We start from the raw sequence: 22,088 nt of genomic DNA, 5'->3' as shown, positions 1-22,088 counted from the left end.
GTAGTTTCAAACTAATTTGACACTACAAACAAAGCTGATTTACAGATGACCATGCCGGAGTTATTGGATCCCCCAAATTAAATTTTCATTAAAAGATACAGCATGCTTTTCAGACAAACACATTCCAAAAATTCATCGATTCGTGTTTGCGAGATGGAAATGGAGCTTTTGGAGAATTAGTTATCACCAAAAATAATTAATTTCCCTAAACTTAGAAAAATAAAACACTTTTTTTGTTGTTTAGCAAAGCTTAAAGAACTAAAGGAATAATACTGAATGAAATTACTCAGAAGATGAAGTTGAGGGCCTGCCATATAATGAATACTTAAAGATCATAGTGTTCCATTCCATGGGTCAGAGAAGATACACACTTTTTTTTTTTTTTCTTTTTAAGGTATACCTGGCTATTCCATCTGTTAAACAGTTGAGGGGCTTTTTAGCTATGGATAAGCAACTCCATTTGGGAAAGAAGCACAGTGTTCCTGTAGGGCCACCATACATATGTGCACAGAAAAAGCCAATACTACTATGGTTCAGGGTTGGTTTTTCTTAAGGGCAATCTGTGCCTACTATTCTTGGGGGAATTTAATAAAAATCTCAAAAGACCAGCAGTACTTCCTCTGACATAAGGAAAGTGATTTCTTAATAATTTAGACACCACTCTTTAATTATATTGGACCTTCCATTGGTTAGAATGACTTGTATGCTGAAGTTGTTGTTTAGTCACAAAGTGGTGTCTGACTTTTTGCCATCCCATAGACTGCAGCACACCAGGCTCCTCTGTCCCCTACTAACTGCTGCTGCTGCTGCTGAGTCACTTCAATCATGTCCGACTCTGTGCGACCCCATAGACGGCAGCCCACCAGGCTCCTCTGTCCACAGGATTCTCCACTGGAGTGGGTTGCCATTTCCTTCTCCCCTCTACTAACTATCTCCCAGGTATTGTTCATGCCCATTGAGTCAGTGATGCTATCTAACCATTTTATCCTCTGCTGCCGCTTTCTCCTTTTGCCTTCCATCTTTTCCAGCATCAGGGTCTTTTCCAATGAGTCGGCTCTTTGCATCAGGTGCTGAAGTAGAATCTTTTAAAGTAAGAATAACTAACACTCATCTTCCTTGAGCAATGGCTTAACAACCATAGAAAGCTTGAATGAAATATTTAAACTAACAGCCTCCAGGATGTTTTAACTCCTTAAGTCCCCATCCTATTGGGTAGAATCTGGTTTTGTAACGTTTCATGCTACGGACTCTCCAGTCCTCCACACAATCAATTGTGCTTGTGCACGTGAAGACATTAGAACCATTACCATGTCTCTCTCACAGTATCTCTCTCCACCTCCAGAAAACACATGTCGGGACAGGGGCTTCTTTCCCTTCAAAAGAAAAGCCTGAAATGCTGAGTCTATTTGTGCAGATTCAACCTGGGTTGTAACTGTGACTCAAAAGGATTGCACAGCTCTAAAGACAAGCTCTGCTAGTGCCCTTCCTTCTCACAGTGGTAGGTTATTTTTCTTTCTTTGATTGTTTGTTAGATGCTGAAAGTAACTTGATGATTGAGAGTGAATCTAAAGGGACTGGTTCCCAGTAAAAGGCTTTAAGAAACTCTAGTGGTAAGAGAGAGAGGCAAGAGGTGGGTGAGGATTTTGGAGGCATCTCCTGGAATGGATGGCAAGAGAGGTTTTCCTCATTTGGGGTAAACAGTATCCTGGTGCCTTGGGAGTTTATGGCAATAACATGATTTTAGTAGTCTATTCTGAACCTGCAGACATTACTGAAACTCAAATATATATTTTTCCGAGCTAATGTCAAAAGCATATGTAGCTGAAAAAAAAATTTCCTAAAATATTTCCCTGCTCCTTTAAATGACTACCTCTGCCATTTAAGTGGATTTACCACAGGATTCCTTGAAATCAGAGACTCTCCATTAGTGGAGATTTCGCCCCCAATCTGAACATTTGGCAGTGTTGGGAGACTTTCAGTTGTCACAGTTGGAGGGGAGCTACTGCTGTGTAGTGGGTAGAAGCCAGAGATGCTGTTAACCCTCCTAAATACAGCCACAACAAAGAATCACCCTGTCCAAAGGATCAGTGTTGCTGCTACTGAGAAACCATGCCTTAAACAAGGAGCTCCCCTAGAATGTTGAAAATACAGTGTGGCTTTCTTTACAGCTTTTCAAACACACTCTTACTACTTATAGGGTAGAGAGGGGAGTGGTGTTGCCATGAGGTAGACAGCCAGTCCCTGGGAAGAAGGTAACCTTGACCCAGTCGTGCTGGCCTCCTCCATTCGCTTCTTTACAGCCAGGATTTCTTAAGTAGAACAAACACTAAAAAGCCTTGGCCTGTGCCTGGCTGGCTCCTATCTGGATGAGTTGCCCAGCATCTTTGAACGTTGTCCCATCTCTTTCCTGGAGTGGTTGTTTGGTTCTAATGAATTAATATATGTAAGACTTCCAAAGATTTTATGGTGCTACGCAAATGCTGGGCTTGTTTTTATGAATTACTTTCCTATCACTTTTTGCCTCCTGCCTAAGTGCAGACTTAGAGTGATCTGAGGCTTATTTCACTCAAGTGGAAGCAGGGGTCTCATGGCAAGGTCCTGAACAACTGCTACATATTGGATACTATTTCTAGGTGCGGGGGATTCCATAATGAACCCAGGTCTTTACTGTCATTGGACTCACTGATGCTGCTAAGTCGCTTCAGTCGTGTCCGACTCTGTGCGACCCCATAGACGGCAGCCCACCAGGCTCCCCCGTCCCAGGGATTCTCCAGGCAAGAACACTGGAGTGGGTTGCCATTTCCTTCTCCAATGCATGAAAGTGAAAAGTGAAAGTGAAGTCGCTCAGTTGTGTCAGACTCTTAGCGACCCCTTGGACTGCAGGCCACCAGGCCCCTCCGTCCATGGGATTTTCCAGGCAAGAGTATTGGAGTGGGGTGCCATTGCCTTCTCTGAGCATCATTCATGTTGCCAATGAGCTGGGTAAAACGGTCTTTGTGGTTTGATGAGAACATGTTAATAGAAATTATTAACACGCTGACAGGGATTCCCAGGTGGCTCAGCGGTAAAGAATCGGCCTGCCAATGCAGGAGACACAGGAGATGTGGGTTCCATCCCTGGCTCAGGAAGATCCCCTGGAGGAGGAAATGGCAACCTACTCCAGTATTCTTGGGCTTCCTTGGTGACGCAGACGGTAAAGAATCCACTTGCAATGCAGGAAACCTGTGTTCGATCCCTGGGTTGGGAAGATCCCCTGGAGAAGGAAATGGCAACCCTCTCCAGTATTCTTGCCTGGAGAATTCCATGGACAGAGGAGCCTGGCAGGCTACAGAATGTGGGGTTGCAAAGAGTCAGACATGACTGAGTAACTGAGCACGCACACGCCATAAGCTAACATTTGAGGAAATCCTAAGGATACTAAATGCTTTGTATCTTCTTGCAAGCTTTCTATAGTTTCTGGCATTGCTTTCTGTAGCAACATTTGTTTCACTGTTTGTCAAATAAAATCACTTTGTGGAGGGGAGAGGATTAGTTGGTGTGGTGGAGAATAAGATTAAAGGGTGGTTGTTAAAAACAAGGCTTTAAAAGCAAGATCAGCTTGCTTTCTTTTTTTTTTTTTTGGAGTAGGTGCCCCTGGCGCGCTACAGTCCATGGGGTTGCAAAGAGTCAGACAGGACTGAATGACTAAGCACACACACACACTGGCACCATAATCACGGCTTGACGTCAAGCTTTTAGGAGAAATTAGAGGGAGCATTTGGAAAGGAACAAGCAGGAAGGCGCAGGGACTTGAAACCATGTCACATGAAGAGCAGTTGGAAGACCTGGAGGTGTTTCGTCTGATTTGGGAGATGATATGATTGCTTTCTTAAAATATTTGAAGGGCTATCACATGAAGAAAGGATTAGATGCTCTCTTTGTGGCCTCTAGGGGATAAAGTTAGGATCAGTGGTTGGCGGTTATTTGGATCAAAGGTTGGTTTAATATATTAAAAAAAAATTATATGAAAATAGAAACTGTTCACAGATGAAATGGGCTGTGGTGATGAGCCAGAATGTTCCAGCAGAAGTTGTTCAATTAGCTGAAATGTTGGCGATGACAACTTCCTTCTTTTTTTAATGATAAAACTTTTATTAAACAATATGAAAATAAAATACCAGTTATAAGAGGATAGGGCTTTTGCCTCTTTCATCCTCTTCATATCCTCATGATAGAAAAAGAACTACCTGGGAATTCCCTGGTGGTTCAGTTGTTAAAACTCTATACTTTCACTGCCAAGGATCCGGGGTTGATCCCAGGTCAGGGAACTAAGATCCCACAAGCCATTTGGTACAGCCAGAAAAAAAAAAAAATAGAAGAAGAAAAAAAGACCCACCTGTGTGTGTGTTCAGTTGCTCAGTTGTGTCTGACTTTGTGACCCCATGGACTATAGCCCCCCAGGCTTCTCTGTCCATGGGATTCTCCAGGCAAGAATACTGGAGTGGGTTACTATTTCCTCCTCCAAGGGATCTTCCTGACCCAGGGATTGAACCCACATCTCCAGAATCTCCTGTATTGGCAGGTGGATTCTTTATCACTGTGGCACCTGGGAAGCCCCCCATTCCAGAATAAAATATCGCAAAATTGATTGAATGATCCCATACTTTGAGAGACTGGTAGTTTCTCATTTTCTGCCAATTAAGCCTTACTTAATTGCAGTGGACATCCTTATCCATTTATCCTTGTACATAAGTGAGATTTCTGTAGCACAAATTTGGACTTTTTTCCATACATGTAATATGTATAAACAGAAGAAGTCTGTTTCTTCTGAAGAAGGCAAATCTCTTAATTTAATATTGTTTAACATAGATCCTGGATCTTATTTATTATAATCCATTTTAGGGCAAGTGATAATTGTGTCTCCTGAAAAATATGGCTTAAAAAAAAAAAAGTATCAGCTCTAGCGCTTAGTGTGTGTCATTGCAGTCTACGTCAACACTGTTAATTTTTAAAGGCTGTGTATCTGGCCATACATCTTACAGAAATGACTTTCTTCCTTTTCATCTGGTCCCAGTGATGAAGTGAGTAGGAGTCTAGTTAACCAGTGCTGGTTCAGGCTGTGAACATGGGGAATTCACTGTCTTGAACAAGTTTTGTAGTTTTCTGTACCTTTCTTGAGCTTGGTGTTCCCCAGGCCTGCATGGCTTTATGTGTAAAATATCTTTCTGTTGGTGACACGGTACCTGGGGTGGCCGTGTGTGCAGGTTTGAGTGGTCGTAAAAATCACAGGTCTGTGAGTTGCCACTTCCTCCAGGTTCAATTACCCTGACTAATCCAGTCATCTGTGTAACATGGTAATAACAACCTGCTGACCTGGCCAACTGAAGAAAATGCATCAAAATGGACTTGCCTCTACAGTTAGTTTACACTGTTTGTTTAGACAGGAGAAATCCTATCAGTTTTCAGCATACAGGTGAAGTGGTCTCAAGACTGCCCTTCTTTGTCGTTTTGATTTAACTTTGGCATGGCAGCTGCCCTCCAGTTAGATTCTAAGAACTATAGCCTGTATTTTTACAAGAGCCGCAGCAGTTTGGCTACAGAATCTATGCTCTTGGCTACAGTGGTGTTTCGCCTTCGCCAGGCTGAAGGGTTCTGTCTTGAAAAGATGGTGTGAGCAGCCGCCTTTTCTAAAGAACCATGCTGTCCCCAGAAGCAATCGTCACCTTCCTTTAGGTTTTCAGATCTGTTTGAACAGGAGCCCAGCATGAAGATCCCTGGAAGTGTTGGTCCTTGGTTGGCTCTGCTGTTTAATTTTTATAAGATTTTTATTTTTTTGATGTGGACGATTTAAAAAATTTTGGTGGCGCTAGTGGTAAAGAATCTGTCTGCCAATGTAGGAGATGCAGGAGATGCGAGTTGGATTCCTGGGTTGGGAAGATCCCTTGTAATAGGAAATGATAACCAACTCCAGTATTCTTGCCTGGAGAATCCCATGGACAGGGAAGCCTGGTGGGCTACAGTCCATGGGGTTGTAAAGAGTCAGACACGACTGAGCACTCACTTGCTCATTGAATTGGTTACCATATTGCTTCTGTTTTGGGTTTTGGGTTTTTGGCCTTCAGGCATGTGGGACCTCAGCTCCCCAACCAGGGATTGAATCCCTGGTAGCACCCCCATCGGAAGGCCAAGTCTCAATGACTGGACCAGCAGGAAATTCCCTGGGCCCTGCTGTTTTCTAAGAAAACCCCCTCTTTGCTGTCTCCAGGCCTCGCATACCTCTGGCCTTGGTGACCCTCTCTCCTCATCTCCTTTACCACCGACTCATGTTTTACCTTTGTCACAGTGACAGTAGGACCTGGAAGCTTGTACAGAATGTCAGTGGCGGTGATTTGAACCACAGAAATAAACCAAAGGTGGAGCTGTAGGTGATTGGCCTCCACTTTAGAGGTCATGCTCTCCCAAATGATTGCAGTAAACCAGGAGTTCTGCTTCGGATGATGATCTAGATACTGACTAGCGGCAGCCATTTTCTATGTGGTACCATTTAGCTGCACTACATAGCATCTTGGTGAGAAAAACCCCTTTGGCCAGCTAAGCTAATGCAGCTGTGTGCACAGTGCAGCCTTTAAGGGAGGGGGCTTCAGTCTAAAGACAGCTAGATATCTTCTGCCCCAGTAGCTTACTTAGCAAGAGCTGGCTAGGCACATGAAACAAGGACCTTGTTCCTGATCCTGAAACTAGGCCAGCCAGGACGATCCACGAAGATATCCTTCAAGTTGCTGGTCGGATCACGCAATATAACTTCAACCTCTGACTCTTCTGCTGACCGTCAAGTTTCAACAGTCAGGTTTCGTTTTTGCTAGTCTACTGTCCCTCTGAGGAGTGTCATCTGACTTTCTCTGTGTTTGTTTCTGATTCTCCCGGATCTGTTTCTTTCACTTCTAGCACCAAGATGTCTTCTTTGAAGGATGACTTCCATGTATGTAAAAGGTGGACAACTGCCTTGCATTTTGCCCCAAGTATAACATTAAACCTTTACACTGATGGTAGACAGTACAAATGGTTCTCTGTTTTGAATATTAGTTATTTCATAGATATCTGACTATAGCTGCTAGGTAAAAACTACTTTCTAAAGGCTGGTGATATTATAGCAATGCTGCAATATGCTTTTAATTTCTAGTTCCTTTGAAAAGCAGTCTCTTATTTCTGTTTGAAAGAGTCCAGAGGTGATTTGTGATAGGTAATAAATACTCAGAATCAAGTCTTATCTCATTATGGAGTTTTTTAAAAAACATATCTTATCAAAGGTATGTTTCAGACCTAATTTTTTAAAGAAAGTTAAATTACTATGGATATAATTCCTGCAGAGGAACATCTGGGGGTTAACGTTAACATTTATGCAAAGAAATCGAACATATGTCCGAGCTCGACAAAATTTTCTGGATAGTACGTAAAAGAAATACAACTGTTTTAATGGTTTGACCTTGAGTTTTGGCTTCAGAATGGCTACATGATAATAATGCCAGAGTTCCCATAGGGGGTAAAACATACATCCCCTATGCTGTTTGGTCACTAAGTTGTGTTCACCTCTGTGACCCTGTGGACTGTAGCCCGCCAGGTTCCTCTGTCCATGGGATTTTCCAGGCAAGAGTACTGGAGCGGGCTGCCATTTCCTTACCAGGGGATCTTCCCGACTCAGGGATCGAACCCACGTCTCCCGAATTACAGGCAGATTCTTGACTGTCTGAGCCACCAGCTGCCATATTCTGTTTTGGCTCCTTTCGTCCCCAGTTCTAATCCACTGTGGGATTTCAGTCCACCCTTTCTGCTGGCCACCATGAGAACACGTGTGGCTGTAGCAGTGGCCCGCTTTACAGAATCTGCAGGTGGTGATCTTTAATCACTGCAGGTATTTCCTTACAGTGGGGTCTGCAGGTCAGCACCTCTCCAGTTGTAACATTCCCTTACTATTCACATCCTGCAGTAGCCGTTTCCCGGGAGAGCCTCTGAAGTTTGGTAAACAGAGGTGGTTTATATAAAGAAGCAACTTTCTCAGTTTAGAAGTTGTTACAGCTAAAAGGTTGAAAACGTCTTTTTCTGTGTAACTGGGAATTCCTAAATGGTTTGCAGCTGCTATTGGATTTTTTGAAAGCATGTTCGTTTTTTGTCACTGAAGCACGGAAATGATGCCTTTAGATTTTGGATTTCACGCAGCTTACGTCTTAGAACCTGTTGAAGGACTATTGGGAAAAGCTATTTGTCACAACATTGAGTAACTATACTGGAAAAAAATTTTTCTTGACAGGTATAGACTAGCTCTGGAGACCCTGATGAACTTGGTCCATGTCACGGTAACTTGGAGGGTGGCAAAGTAGTAGATACACTGGTACTTTGTAGGTCTGCGATAGCTGTCCTCTTGGCTATTGAAATTCAAATAGACTTGCTTTTTTTGTTTTTTTTTTTCAATGTTTGATTCTGTTCTTAGATTGAGAGAACTGATATGAATCATTCAGGAGCATTTTCTTTTAACTTGAAGTTTGTGGTCTGAGATTGGAATTGGAACACTTGGAAATATGTAACAATAGTTTCAAGGAAGGGAGCTTAATGACAGTGTGTGCAGGGCAGACTGGGTCTTTGTTCCCTCTGCTGAGGTGCCGGTTGTCTGTGTTACTGGTTTGGTAGGCTCCGTGTTTATCTGTGGTCTGGAATGTCAAAGGACTGCCAACCTAAGAATTTTGCTTCCCTCTTTACCCTAAAGTGACGGGGTGTAGGAGTTTCTGGTATTGGCTCATGGGGGTGGGGACAACCATATATGGAAGAGGGAAGGGGGATTGGCTGGCTTTGGTATTTTCATCCATTCTTCCTAATGCCATTTTCATTACTCTATTAACAGAGAGTGGATACTCTGAATAATTATTTGTCTGTCTTTTCCTTCACAGTGTAATGCACACTTCACTTGTTTTCTTCAACTTTTTGTAATCTATGTGTTTATGATACACTGAAGAGCAATAAATTAGAGAAGAGAGATAATTAGCTTTGACAGCCTTACAGAACTGATACTGTAAGAGGAGGAAGCAAGAGGGTTGCTTCAGCAAAGGATTCCATGACTGGGTTTGAGTGAAATTATCCAGATAAATTCATCAGCTGTCTGGGTGGCCCGGGTCATAGGAAGAAGTGGATTATGGTGTGATTTTTAAGAATTTAAATATTTCTCGTAGTTTAAAAAATATTTTTTATTCCCAACATAGATTTTTTTAAAACCATTTTTAATTGAAGTGTAGTTAATTTTCCATGTTGTGTTAGTTTTAGATGTAAAGTGATTCAGCTATATATATATTCCTTTTTAGATACTTTTCCATTATAGGTTATTACAAAAGATACTGAATGTAGTTCCCTGTGCTATCTAGTAGGTCCTGGTTGTTTAGCTGTTTTATATATAGTAGTGTATATAACAATGTAGGATTTTTAGATGGAGAAATTCAAGATACTGAGCAATGAAATGGGAGGAAGAAATAGCAACTCAGCCACTGGTGTTAAAAATTCCTAATATTCTCAGTGCCTCTTAATCTTTCTCTGAGCATGAGCCTGTGTCATTTTTTGAGAAACCTGTGTTTAATAGCCTTCATACATTAAAGGAAAGTGTTCCTTTCACTTTGGTGACTTCTGCATGGGGGGATGTGGCCTTCAAGAAACATGGTTCATTTGGCATATTAACTTGACTTGGTAGTCCCTCCCAATTTGGGGATGTTTTGCATAGGAGACCCATCTCAGTGTCTATAGGGAAGGAGGTTAACCGTGAGTTGGCTTAAATTATTCCTACTATTGTACTTATTTTCTGTTTTTTGGATTGAAAAGAAAACGTGAAACAGAGTGTGAGCTTGACTTTGGCAAAAAGGGAGGGGAAGTGGGTAAAATTCACATCGTCTAATAAAAGAAATGAGCAAATAAGGCTCCCCTGTCACCATTATTCCTGTGGCTCTTCCTCCCTGGGCCGGATCAAGCCCTCATCCACAGTGGAGGTCACGGTGATCCGGAAAAAAGGGATCTGTCTAGAATGTTCTGAGATATACCTGGTGAGTGCTCACAAGAGAGGAGAGAAAGCTGTGTAGAAGAGTTTCACTGAGAAAGAAAATGTTGAGCCAGGTCATGTCAACTCTATGGGATGAGTTGCTTTCAGTCAGTGTCAGCTCTTAGCCACAGGGTCTCTAAGCATTGACTTAGGACTAGCCTGAAGGTGGGAGCTTGGAAAGGTTTGGCTTTTCCTGCACACAGAACCCCGTATCACCGGAGATCAGCAGGAAGAGCTCCTTTAAAACGTCCAGCTTTTCTCCTCTCCACACCCAGGAACTGGTTCTGCTTCCCCCCACCCCCTCCATCCCTCTGTCTTTTGTTCCATGAATAAATATTATGTGGTTTGGTGCTCATTACTCTTTGATATGAAAAAAGGCAATTCATTAGGTTGAAGGAGGAGGGGGGAGGGAGACACCATTTTTCACCCGACGCATCAAGCGCGGTTACACTGATTTGAATTCCCAGAAAAGTAATAAAACAGTGAAAATAATGATAAAACAGCGCCTGGGCTGACAGCTGTGCAGCACACAGGAGCCCGGCGCACAGGCCCCTGTGCTGCAGGAGGACAATATTGCCAAGCATATGGTGCCTGGCAACCCAGTTGTTGGACTCAGTGACCGGCTTTTGTCCGAGTGACTCGAAGCATCGGGCCTGTGGTGGCTCTTCAGAAACTTCTAGTCTCCTTGGCAGGAGGGCTCTTGGCTCCAGGCCAGCCGGGCTGTACTGTGGCTGACTCAGACTTGGGCAGCGTTCACGCCTCCTTCCTTTGGTCACTAATCAGATCATTTGTTCCGCAAGGAGAAACTAGGATCTTTTTTTCCATCGCAGCCCAGTGGCTCCATTACCAAAGGGAAATTTTCTGCAGGACTGCCAGTGAGTTATTAGAGATGCATTAATTCATCAGGGCTCACTTCTTCTGGCGAGAGTGACCATTGCTTTGTTTTGTGTTTAGTGCTTTTCAGATGCGCTTTGCATGTTCCCTCTTGATTCTTAAGACTAGGATAGCTAAAGCCAGCTAGTACCTCAGGGCCAGGGCTGCTGCTCCAAGGGAACGTGTATACCCGTCTATCTAGTTTTTACAAGATGCTGCTAAAATAGGCCTTTTGCTTAGCATGGGTGTGTTTTTTAGATGTGTGAAGCTGGCATGTGTGTGTGCATAAAAAGACTAATTAACTCCACTTTGCTCAGAGGGTTCTCCTTGGCTGCCCTGTGACCGTGCCCCACACCGGCCAGAGTTGTACCAGCATCCTGAATCCTTCACGACTTCAGCCTCTGTGGAGTCAGGGTCACTCATTCTGGTTCCTTTCTTCTTGACTCCAGAGTGCAAGAAAAGACCCAGAAAGGCCACATGGTCCTGGGAGAGTGGTTCCTGCAAACGTAGCAGAAGGCGAGTTTCAGAGAGAATCACACTCCATGAGGAAGAGCGGTAGCCTGTGCTATTGTGCTGCGTGCGGGAGAATATTTTTATTTCAGGAGCTGAAAAGAAGACCGGTGGCGTTGATACCGTGATTGAGGAGCACCAAGTGTCACCATATTCTTGATCTCTTTGTGTGTATGTGCTAAGTCAGTTCAGTCGTGTCTCTTTGCGATGCTATGGACTGTAGCTCTCCAGGCCCCTCTGTCCTTGGGATCCTCCAGGCAAGAATACTGGAGCGGGTTGTCATGTCCTCCTCCAGGGGATCTTCCCGACCCAGGGATCGAACCCAGGTCTCCTGTCTCCTGCATTGGCAAGTGGGTTCTTTACCACTAGTGGCGCTTGGGAAGCCCATTCTTGATGTCTAGGGGACTTCTTTTTTTTTTTTTGCAGAACACCCATAAAGGTTTCGTTCTGGTGTTGGAATGAGTGAATTTCTTTTTCTCCTGAACAAATGTCATCCCAAGGCCGAATCTACTGGGAAAAAAATATACATATGTATGTGTATGTATATTTATTTATTTCTGTGATGTTCTACTAATGACTAATCAGAGATTACATTGGAACGCTCTGCGGGAACTGATAGTTTTTCAGGCCTTTAGTTTTACATTTGTGATCACTGGCCTTGAAGAACATGTTTCTATTTGGAGGAAAATAGATCTCTTCTATAAATCTGGTGTGAGCAATGAGGCCCTTGCTGTAGCCCTGGGGGGCTGGGGGAGTCCATGTCTGTGCCCCAGACGAGACTCAGAGCATCCTGAAGAATGAGGGGCTCCTGTTTGCTGTTTACTAGCTGGGTTGGTTGTAGAAGCTCCCTGATAGTGGGAACATGCTTTCAACCTTGCCTCAATGGTGTATTTTCACAAGTCATGTTCTGGGAGAGAGATTTCAGCTTTTACTTTCCTGAGTTTCCTGAGTTAGGGGAGCAATCTTTACCTTCTCTCCTTTTAAAAGATGGAAGCAAGAAAATGACTAAAAAAGACCCACACTTAACTCTTCGTCTTCCTTGTCCTGAGCACCATGGAGCCACCCACAGCCACTGGGGAGGTTTTACTACAACTGTCACAGCCTCCCCCAGGGAGCGCGGGTGGAGAAGTTGGAAGGGGCGCATAGGGGAGAAAGAAAGAGAGCTGGAAAGGAAAGCGGGAGACAAGAGGAAGAAGGTGAGGGTGAGAAATAAGACGTTTTGGGGTATTAAGAGTAGGTGAATATTTAGATGGACAAAGGATCCTTGGTTCCACTGAGTTAAACTTGTAGATTCTCTTGGCCATTTTATATTTGCACCATAATGTTAGACATTCAGTTATGCAGCACATTTATGGGAGAAGCAGAGCTACAGTGAGACTCAGCTCGCTTACCCGGTCACTCGGTGAGTAGGAGGCAAAGCAAAAGCAGAAACAGGCTATTGACATTCTACGTTTGGTACAGCTTTTCCAGTTGGATGAAGAACCATGAATCTGAAATTCCAGCTGTGTTGTTTTTCCAAACTATTAAGAAATAGAAATCTGCAGGGGTTATGGGGACAGTTCAATTAAAAAAAAAACTTGCCCCCCCTTAATGTGATTTGTATTATAATTATTTAATACCTAAAGGACTCTTATAATTGAATTTTAGGGTGCTTCATTTACATTCTAGCTGGTGAGAGTTAGAAACACTATCACTTTGTAGTCCTCTAATTGCCGTCCCAAACATTCAGAAAATGCCCCGTGATTCAATTATAAGTATCTTCTGGGGACTGTGTAATTATATACTTTCTAGTTATCATTATAAAGCACCAGGGAATGGTGAGCCAATCATATAGTGTCAGTGGCTGGTTGTTCATAACTCTGTCATGGATAGTACAAGGTACTCTGGGTGTAACCACACATTTTATAAGGGGGAGTGATCTAGCTGTAGGGGCAGAAAAGGGTTACATACTCACTTTAAAGTTATACCAACAACTTTTGAAGTAAAAACTTGATGGTGATATTAAACAATTGACAATTTTCTTTTGAGTAAGTGAAACACAGAGTCTAAAGATGTAGACCAAAAACCCTATAGCAGCAAGAGAAAGGAGAGGGTGCTGTTGGGTACATAAAGCTGTGTCTTTGTAAAATGCAAATTAAACAAAAACACTATAAGAAAATATGCCACGTATAGGAAAGAATTACTGGATACGAGCATCTAGTAATCTTGGAATTGAAAAATGGAGCATGAATATTTTCAAGGATGTTTGTGCAGAATAAAAAAGCTTCAGCCTGCTCCTCCTAGGGCACCATGGAGGCATCTACTCACAGACCTCGCCAGAGCTCTTTAAAGTGGTCGCCAGCTCTCAACAGCAATTGCTTCTGAGTAGTGTTCAAACAGCCCTGACACGAGTCCCTTGGTATGTCATTATCGAGTCTCATATTTAACCTTTTTCTAATAGCCTCCCCGAAGTCCAGAGTTTTCAGTGAGCGCCAGAGGAAGTTAGAAAAGGTGTTTTTCCTCTTCTTGACTGCACAGCTGTGAGGAGCATAGTTATCTGGAAGTCATCTTTGTTTTTCCTTTTTTTTTTTTTTTTGGTCTAGGAGGGGAGCAGGTGGATGCAAACGGAAAGTGGCTCATTGAGATAGGCCAGACTTTGTGGCGAGTGTCAATACATTAATAAGACCATCTCTTTCTCCAGTTGTTTTTTTTTTTTTTCACTGAGTCTCTTGCTCAGTAAAAGAACTCTGTTCTTCTGGGAGAGGACTAGGGAACACAGGCATTCATGGAGTATGTGGCTCTCTTCTTTTTCTCTCTCCTAAGCTTGTTATTAGCGATGCAGGTGTGACACTGAGAGGTCAGGGACACGCTCTAGAGTGTGGACAAGAAAAGAGCTGATGGTTACATGGGTACAGGACCCACTGTGGCCCCTGCTTACAGGAGATAAAACAAAACCTGTTTGCCCAGCTGTTAAACCATCTCATCAATCTCATGACCACTGTGCCTTTAGAAGGATGGTCCTTTTTTTTTTTTTTTAAGTTGATTTGTTTGTTTGGCCACACTGCACAGCTTGCGGTATCGTACTTCCCCGACCAGGGATCAAACCTGTGTCCCCTGCAGTGGAAGCTCAGCATCCTAACCACTGGACCGCCAGGGAAGTTCCAGTCCTTTCTTATTAAGAGAAACATATGGAATTGGTGACATCTCTCATGTCCTAGAAATCAGAGAGAGTATTCCTGATTTTAGGAGGGTGGGGAACGCCCAGCAGTTCTTGTCCTAGGAGGAGACTGGAGGCGGAGATCCAAAGAACCTTCCCCTTTGCTACTTTCCAGCCTCTGGCCCTGCGGCAGTGAGTGACCGCAGGTGCTCTGGTCTGTTGTCACCATCAGTGGACGTGGAGGAGAATGGGCCGTGGGAAGAGAGCTGGAGAGAAGAAGGAGGTGGAAATGAGGCAGAGAGGACAAGGACCACTAGAGATGTATGGATGTGGACCCGTCATCACCTAGAGCTGCTTTGTGAAATAGAAAGTCTGTGCAGGTGTTTGGAGACACATGGAATGTCTGGTGAAAGCCCTGTTCTGACTGTCCTTCCTGGCTTGTTCCCTACTGACGCATCTTTTTCAATCTGTACAAATTCCCAGGCGCCTTCTGCCTCTGAGTCGTTCTCAAGCAGAGCAGCTTGTGGTTTGGGGGGTGGAAGTGAGGTCACCTCTTGAAAGGGTCTTCTCCCTCTAGCCCCTCCCTCTAGCCCCTCCCTCTAGCACAGGGCTCTGCCCTGTGCTCTGTGGGTGCTGGGTGCGAGAACAAGGGAATGCTCCAGCCTTTGATCTCAGCAGCTGATGTCTGCTGCTTTTAGGGGTTTTTCCCATATTTCTCCTGGCCTAGGGCTTCCCTGGTGGCTCAGACCTAAAGAATCCACCTGCAGTGTGGGAGACCTGGATTTAATCCCTGGGTCGGGAAGATCCCCTGGAGGAGGGCATGGCAACCCACTCCAGTATTCTTGCCTGGAGAATCCCCTTGGACAGAGGAGCCTAGTGGGCTACAAAGTTGGGCAAAGAGTCAGACTCAACTGAGTGACTAAGCATACACATTCTGTCGGCTAAGTCTGCACCAAGCCAGTAAGTTCCTCTGGGTGGCTGTATAATCTCTATTCTGTGTATGATACAGACAGAATTTCTGATTATCAAATATAACAAATGCTCCCATCACCCTCTGTCTCTCATCCCCTTGATTGGGGTGCAGTTGGTCTAACTCAAAGAATATTATGTTGAGAGCCAGGAAATCTGGTCTAGTTCAGGCTTTCCCCCCAACAAATTGTATGACCTTGAGTGAATCACTGAATCTCTTAGGACCACAAAACTCATGGTTTCATTTAGTGGATTTGTAAGGACACCTCCCAGTAGGAAGGAAATACTTCTACGATGCGAGCATTTAGTCAACTCTGTGTAGCCATGCTGGTGCTGACTTAAATCCTAGGAATATCTGCATCCTTCTTTCTGGTTACCGAGAGGCCCCCACCACAACAGAAACACAAGAGCTCAGCCTTCGCCGGGATGACTCGAGGGTTTTGTCTAACAGATCATAGTTTATAAATTTAATACACATGTACGTGTGCCCTGCTTGGAAATAGGGTGTGTAAAATTTAGTAAGTCAGCAGAACATGGAGGAATGTTTTCTAGTTCTGCTGGTGCTCTCCATTTAGAACCCTTGGCCCCTCCTTTTCTCATCCTGTTCTTCTAGTGCCGTATACATCAGTGGTCCTTGTCTTGTGTTGCTTATGGGTGAATGGCCAACACTTTGTGGTGAGCTTCTTTAAAAGAGAGATTGGGCCTGATGTATAGGAGGAACTCCAAAGATATCTCTTGAACGGACCTGAACTATAATGTTGGCTGAGGTATTTCATTCATCCCATCCTTATTATTTATGGCATGTTTCCTGAATTTCAGGGCTGGAGTCTTCAAATGTGGCTAGAAAGCTCAACTTTGTTTTTCTAGTTAGTTGAAACCATTTTTCTCTTCTCTTTCAATCAGCCATCTGCCATCTAATAGTGAAACCAAGGTGTATTTTTTGTACCATTTCTTAATGATTTGTAAATTTACAAATCATTGTGTGCATGCTCAGTCATGTCCAACTCTTTGCAACCCCATGGACTGTAGCCCGCCAGGCTCCCCTGTCCATGGGAGTCTTCAGGCAAGAATACTGGAGTAGGTTGCCACTTCCTTCGCTAGGGGATCTTCCCGACCTAGGGATTGAACTGGTGTCTCTTGCATCTCCTGCATTGGCAGGCGGATTCTTTACCACTGATTTTAACCTTCTTTTAATGAGCCCAAATAATATCCCAAGGATCTTAGTCAGTTTTTGAAAATCAGTGTATAAAATTTCAGTTTATAGGCTTTCATAGCACATTTGTATAGTTGACCTTCAGAGTGGTTCTTTTAGACTCTCAATTTCTTACTGGTAGACTATCTTGAACAGTACAATGCTGTATTACAGTATTTTAGCTGAATTTCCTTTAGAAACATGAATTTGGGCTGATAAAATTATGAGGGTGAGCAGTGGGCTGATTTATGAGACAATCTGTGCAAATAATGAGGACAGAATCTGTAAACACAGATATTGTTTCTTCAGTTCTAAAGAAGTTTACTTTGTAATAGGTTTACCAGCATACCTTCTAAGTAAAGAATTTCATAAATTAGACTGCTTGGATGGTCTCAATAGAGCAAGAAAAATAACAGAAACTTTCCAGGTGGAGTACACTATCAGGCAGATTCTTGGGTACAAAGCCATTTTTCTGTCGTCTGGATCCTCCCTTTTGGGCAAGCACATTTTCTCTCTGATTTCTGTCTGAACAGTTTTGACAAACATATGAAAACACAGGAGAAGACCTCAAAATTAAGTCACATTCAGATTGTCTTGCTAACAACTCATATTCTTTTATCATTCCAAGGTAAAAGATAAAAGTCACTCCAACAAGATTACAGGGCAAGAGATGAACTTGGTTGAGTCTAATGTTTATTTTAGACTTGGGATCTACACAGGTGATTCAATTGCTATGATACACTGATAAACTTCTTGTCCCATGCCACAGTTAAGAAAGAAAACAAATGGACTTCCCTGGCAGGTCAGTGGTTAAGACTCTACACTTCCAGCGCAGGGGGTACAGGCTCAATCTCTAGTTGGGAAACTAAGATCCCACATGATATGCAGTGTAGCAAAAAAAAGCTAAACTAAAAATAAGAACAAAACAAGCAAAACAAAAAATCTGTAAAACAAACCAAAACCTACTTGGTTTTAAGTTTGAAGATAGGCTTTTTTTTCCAAGTTAACTTTTTCTCCTCTATTTCTTGTGTCTCTGCTTTAGCTAGTACCTGCTTAGACTTATTATTGAGACCCTTTCCACCACTGCAGATATTAGAATAGTCACAAATAATAGAGTGTTTTGATTGTTCATGACCACCTACACTTTGGCTCTTTTAGTAGCAACATTGATTGGCCATCAGCTTGGAAACTCCTCTTGTTTCCATTTTCTTTTTTGTTTCAACTTTCCGTCTGTCCTTCAGAGAGCCAGAGGCAATGGTCATTCTTTTAAATTAATTTTTATTGGCGTGTAGTTGCTTTACAATGTTGTGTTACTTTTTGCTATACAGAAAAGCGAATCAGCCATACATATATACATATATCTTCTCTTTTTGGGATTTCCTTTCCATTTAGGTCACCACAGAGCTTTGAGGAGAGTTCCCTATGCTCTACCATAGGTTCTCATTAGCTAACTATTTTATGCATAGTATTAATAGTGTATATTTGTCATTCCCAATCTCCCAATTCATCGCAATCTCCTCTTCCGTCCTTGGTAACTGTAAGTTTGTTCTCTACATCTGTGACTCTATTTCTGCTTTTGCAATAAGTTTTGCAAATAAGTTTGCAAGACCAGGAGCAGACTGTGGCTCAGATCATGAACTGCTTATTGCCAAATTCAGACTTAAATTGAAGAAAGTAGGGAAAACCACTAGACCATTCAGGTATGACCTAGATCAAATCCCTTATGAGTATACAGTGGAAGTGACAAATAGATTTAAGGGACTAGACCTGATAGACAGAGTGCCTGATGAACTATGGACAGAGGTTCGTGACATTGTACAGGAGACAGGGATCAAGAAAATCCCCATGGAAAAGAAATGCAAAAAAGCAAAATGGCTGTCTGAGGAGGCCTTACAGATAGCTGGGAAGAGAAGAGAAGCAAAAAGCAAAGGAGAGAAGGAAAGATATTCTCATCTGAATGCAGAGTTCCAAAGAATAGCAAGGAGAGATAAGAAAGCCTTCCTCAGCGATCAGTGCAAACAAATAGAGGAAAACAACAGATTGGGAAAGACTAGAGATCTCTTCAAGAAAATTAGAGATACCAAAGGAACATTTCATGCAAAGATAGGCTCGATAAAGGACAGAAATGGTATGGACCTAACAGAAGCAGAAGATATTAAGAAGAGGTGGCAAGAATACACAGAAGAACTGTACAAAAAAGATCTTCACGACCCAGATAATCACGATGGTGTGATCACTCACCTAGAGCCAGACATCCTGGAATGTGAAGTCAAGTGGGCCTTAGAAAGCATCACTACGAACAAAGCTAGTGGAAGTGATGGAATTCCAGTTGAGCTATTTCAAATCCTCAAAGGTGATGCTGTGAAAGTGCTGCACTCAATATGCCAGCAAATTTGGAAAACTCAGCAGTGGCCACAGGACTGGAAAAGGTCAGTTTTCATTCCAATCCCAAAGAAAGGCAATGCCAAAGAATGCTCAAAGTACCGCACAATTGCACTCATCTCACATGCTAGTAAAGTAATGCTCAAAATTCTCCAAGCCAGGCTTCAGCAATATGTGAACCGTGAACTTCCAGATGTTCAAGCTGGTTTTAGAAAAGGCAGAGGAACCAGAGATCAGATTGCCAATATCCGCTGGATCATCGAAAAAGCAAGAGAGTTCCAGAAAAACATCTATTTCTGCTTTATTGACTATGCCAAAGCCTTTGACTGTGTGGATCACAATAAACTGTGGAAAATGCTGAAAGAGATGGGAATACCAGACCATCTGACCTGTCTCTTGAGAAACCTGTATGCAGGTCAGGAAGCAACAGTTAGAACTGGACATGGAACAACAGACTGGTTCCAAATAGGAAAAGGAGTACATCAAGGCTGTATATTGTCACCCTGCTTATTTAACTTATATGCAGAGTACATCATGAGAAATGCTGGGCTGGAAGAAACACAAGCTGGAATCAAGATTGCTGGGAGAAATATCAATAACCTCAGATATGCGGATGACACCACCCTTATGGCAGAAAGTGAGGAAGAGCTAAAGAACCTCTTGATGAAGGTGAAGGAGGAGAGTGAAAAAGTTGGCTTAAAGCTCAACGTTCAGAAAACTAAGATCATGGCATCTGGTCCCATCACTCCATGGGAAATAGATGGGGAAACAGTGGAAACAGTGTCAGACTTTACTTTTTTGGGCTCCAGAATCACTGCTGATGGTGACTGCAGCCATGAAATTAAAAGATGCTTACTCCTTGGAAGGAAGGTTATGGCCAACCTAGATAGCATGTTTAAAAGCAGAGACATTACTTTGCCAACAAAAGTCCGTCTAGTCAAGGCTATGGTTTTTCCAGTGGTCATGTATGGATGTGAGAGTTGGACGGTGAAGAAAGCTGAGCGCCGCGGAGTTGATGCTTTTGAACTGTGGTGTTGGAGAAGACTCTTGAGAGTCCCTTGGACTGCAAGGAGATCCAATCAATCCATCCTAAAAGAGATCAATCCTGGGTGTTCATTGGAAGTTCTGATGTTGAAGCTGAAGCTCCAATACTTTGGCCACCTCATGCGAAGGGTTGACTCATTGGAAAAGACCCTAATGCTGGGTAGGATTGGGGGCGGGAGGAGAAGGGGACGACAGAGGATGAGATGGTTGGAGGGCATCACCAACTCGATGAACATGGGTTTGGGTAGACTCCGGGAGTTGGTGATGGACAGAGAGGCCAGGCGTGCTGCAATTCATGGGGTCGCAGAGAGTCGGACACGACTGAGCAACTGAACTGAACTGAACTGAACTGAACTTGCTTTGCAAATAAGTTTATCTATACCATTTCAGGGGCAGTTATTAAAGAAGGAAAAAAATCTACCCTTAGTTTTGTCTTCACCTTTTGAAAACATGTACTGCAGTGAAAATCAGTTTTGACTTAATTTGATTAAAAAAAATATCTTAGAGAAAGAAGGCATGTATAAGAATTATGTGTTTGTGTGTGTGTGTTTAGAAATTTGGTTGAATTTTTGTTTTACTTCAGAATGAGACAGCTCATGCTTCTAAGCTATTCATTTATGTCACGAACTATGTGGCTTCCAGAATTTGCCATGGCTTGGAAGGGGGTCTCTGTGATCCTATTGATGGAAAAAGTAATAATAGTAACAGCTTACCTTTCCTGAATGCCAGACACTTTTAAGTGCTTTACATATTATCATCTCTTTTCATGTTCACAACCATCCTATGAGGTTGTTATAATTATTGTTTCCATTTAAGAGATGAAGTGACTGAGTCCCAAAGTTTTGACTGCTTGCCAAGGTTAATGAGTGGTGGGACAGGGATTCAAATCCAGACCATGTTGCTCCAGAGTATATGTGACTAATGAAGGTGTCTGATGACTTCTCTGTGTTGGTCCTAGGAGGAGAATGATGGGTTTAGGACTGTGGAATGCTCTTAATAGTTGCTTGTGTCCTGGACCATGGTTGAAGGGAAATCTTGAAGGTCCACACCCAGATGCTGTTCTTCACCATTTTTTCCCTGATTGGCTTTCTCCACTCTGCCCTGACCTGGGTTCTGGTTACTAGGGGGTCTGCTCTGGGTTGCTTGGCCTCTGTGTTTAACCTGATAACCATGGCTGTTCTCACAATGTACTGTGTACTTTTATTAACTTGCTTCTCTCCCAAATTGCCAGAGTCAAAATCTTATTTGGGCTTTAGCACAAATTTAGAGGACTAGCATAGCTGCCTTTGGAGCTGTCTCTGATGAGAGCCTGTGTGTGTGTATGCACCTTTTTATATTATTATTACTGGAATATTGTTGCTCAAACTCTTAGGATAAAATGTGCCTCTTTAAATTTTTTTGTTTTAATTTTTTGGCCGTGCTGAGTCTTCGCCACTGTGTGGGCTCAATAGTTGCGGCTCCTGGGCCCTAGAGCACAGGCTAAGTGGTTTTAGGGCGCGCAGACTTAGTTGCTCCACAGTGTGTGGGATCTTCCTGGACCTGGGATCAAACCCATGTCTCCTGCATTGGCAGGCAGATTCTTTACCACTGAGCCATCAGGGAAGCCCTGCTGCTGCTAAGTCGCTTCAGTTGTGTCCAACTCTGTGCGAACGCATGGACGGCAGCTCACCAGGCTCCGCCGTCCCTAGGATTCTCCAGGCAAGAATACTGGAGTGGGTTGTGATTTCCTTCTCCAGTGCATGAAAGGAAAAAGTGAAAGTGAAGTCGCTAAGTCGTGTCTTTTTTTGACAGCATGCAGAGAGAGTGTTTTCCAAGAGCCTCAAGGTTAGGTGGCAGCGTCTGCTCCACAGACCAGTTTACCTGACAGAAACAACTAGTGGTCAGAGCTTGAGGCTCATAAAGGCAGGGATTTTTGTCTCTTTTATTCCTGGTCT

At 43.1% G+C, this 22,088-nt stretch overlaps 1 protein-coding gene and 1 long non-coding RNA gene across 2 annotated transcripts in view; one reads left to right on the top strand and one right to left on the bottom strand.

Annotated features, from left to right (window-relative positions):
• The window catches only part of MAML3 (mastermind like transcriptional coactivator 3), a 451,114-nt gene that overhangs the window by 7,464 nt on the left and 421,562 nt on the right, over positions 1-22,088 (top strand). The window lies entirely within an intron of this gene.
• On the bottom strand, positions 12,396-17,670 carry LOC145526039 (uncharacterized). Its single transcript, XR_014068639.1, has 2 exons — positions 16,652-17,670; positions 12,396-15,344 (listed from the first exon to the last, which is right to left on the bottom strand). It is a non-coding gene; the product is annotated as an uncharacterized LOC145526039 (long non-coding RNA).

Source organism: Giraffa tippelskirchi, chromosome 11, assembly GCF_054371585.1.
Source record: "Giraffa tippelskirchi isolate mGirTip1 chromosome 11, T2T-mGirTip1v1.2.pri, whole genome shotgun sequence".
Classification (NCBI taxonomy): domain Eukaryota; kingdom Metazoa; phylum Chordata; class Mammalia; order Artiodactyla; family Giraffidae; genus Giraffa; species Giraffa tippelskirchi.
Note: the sequence above shows the minus strand (reverse complement) of the source record. Positions and strands in the feature narration are given on the sequence as shown.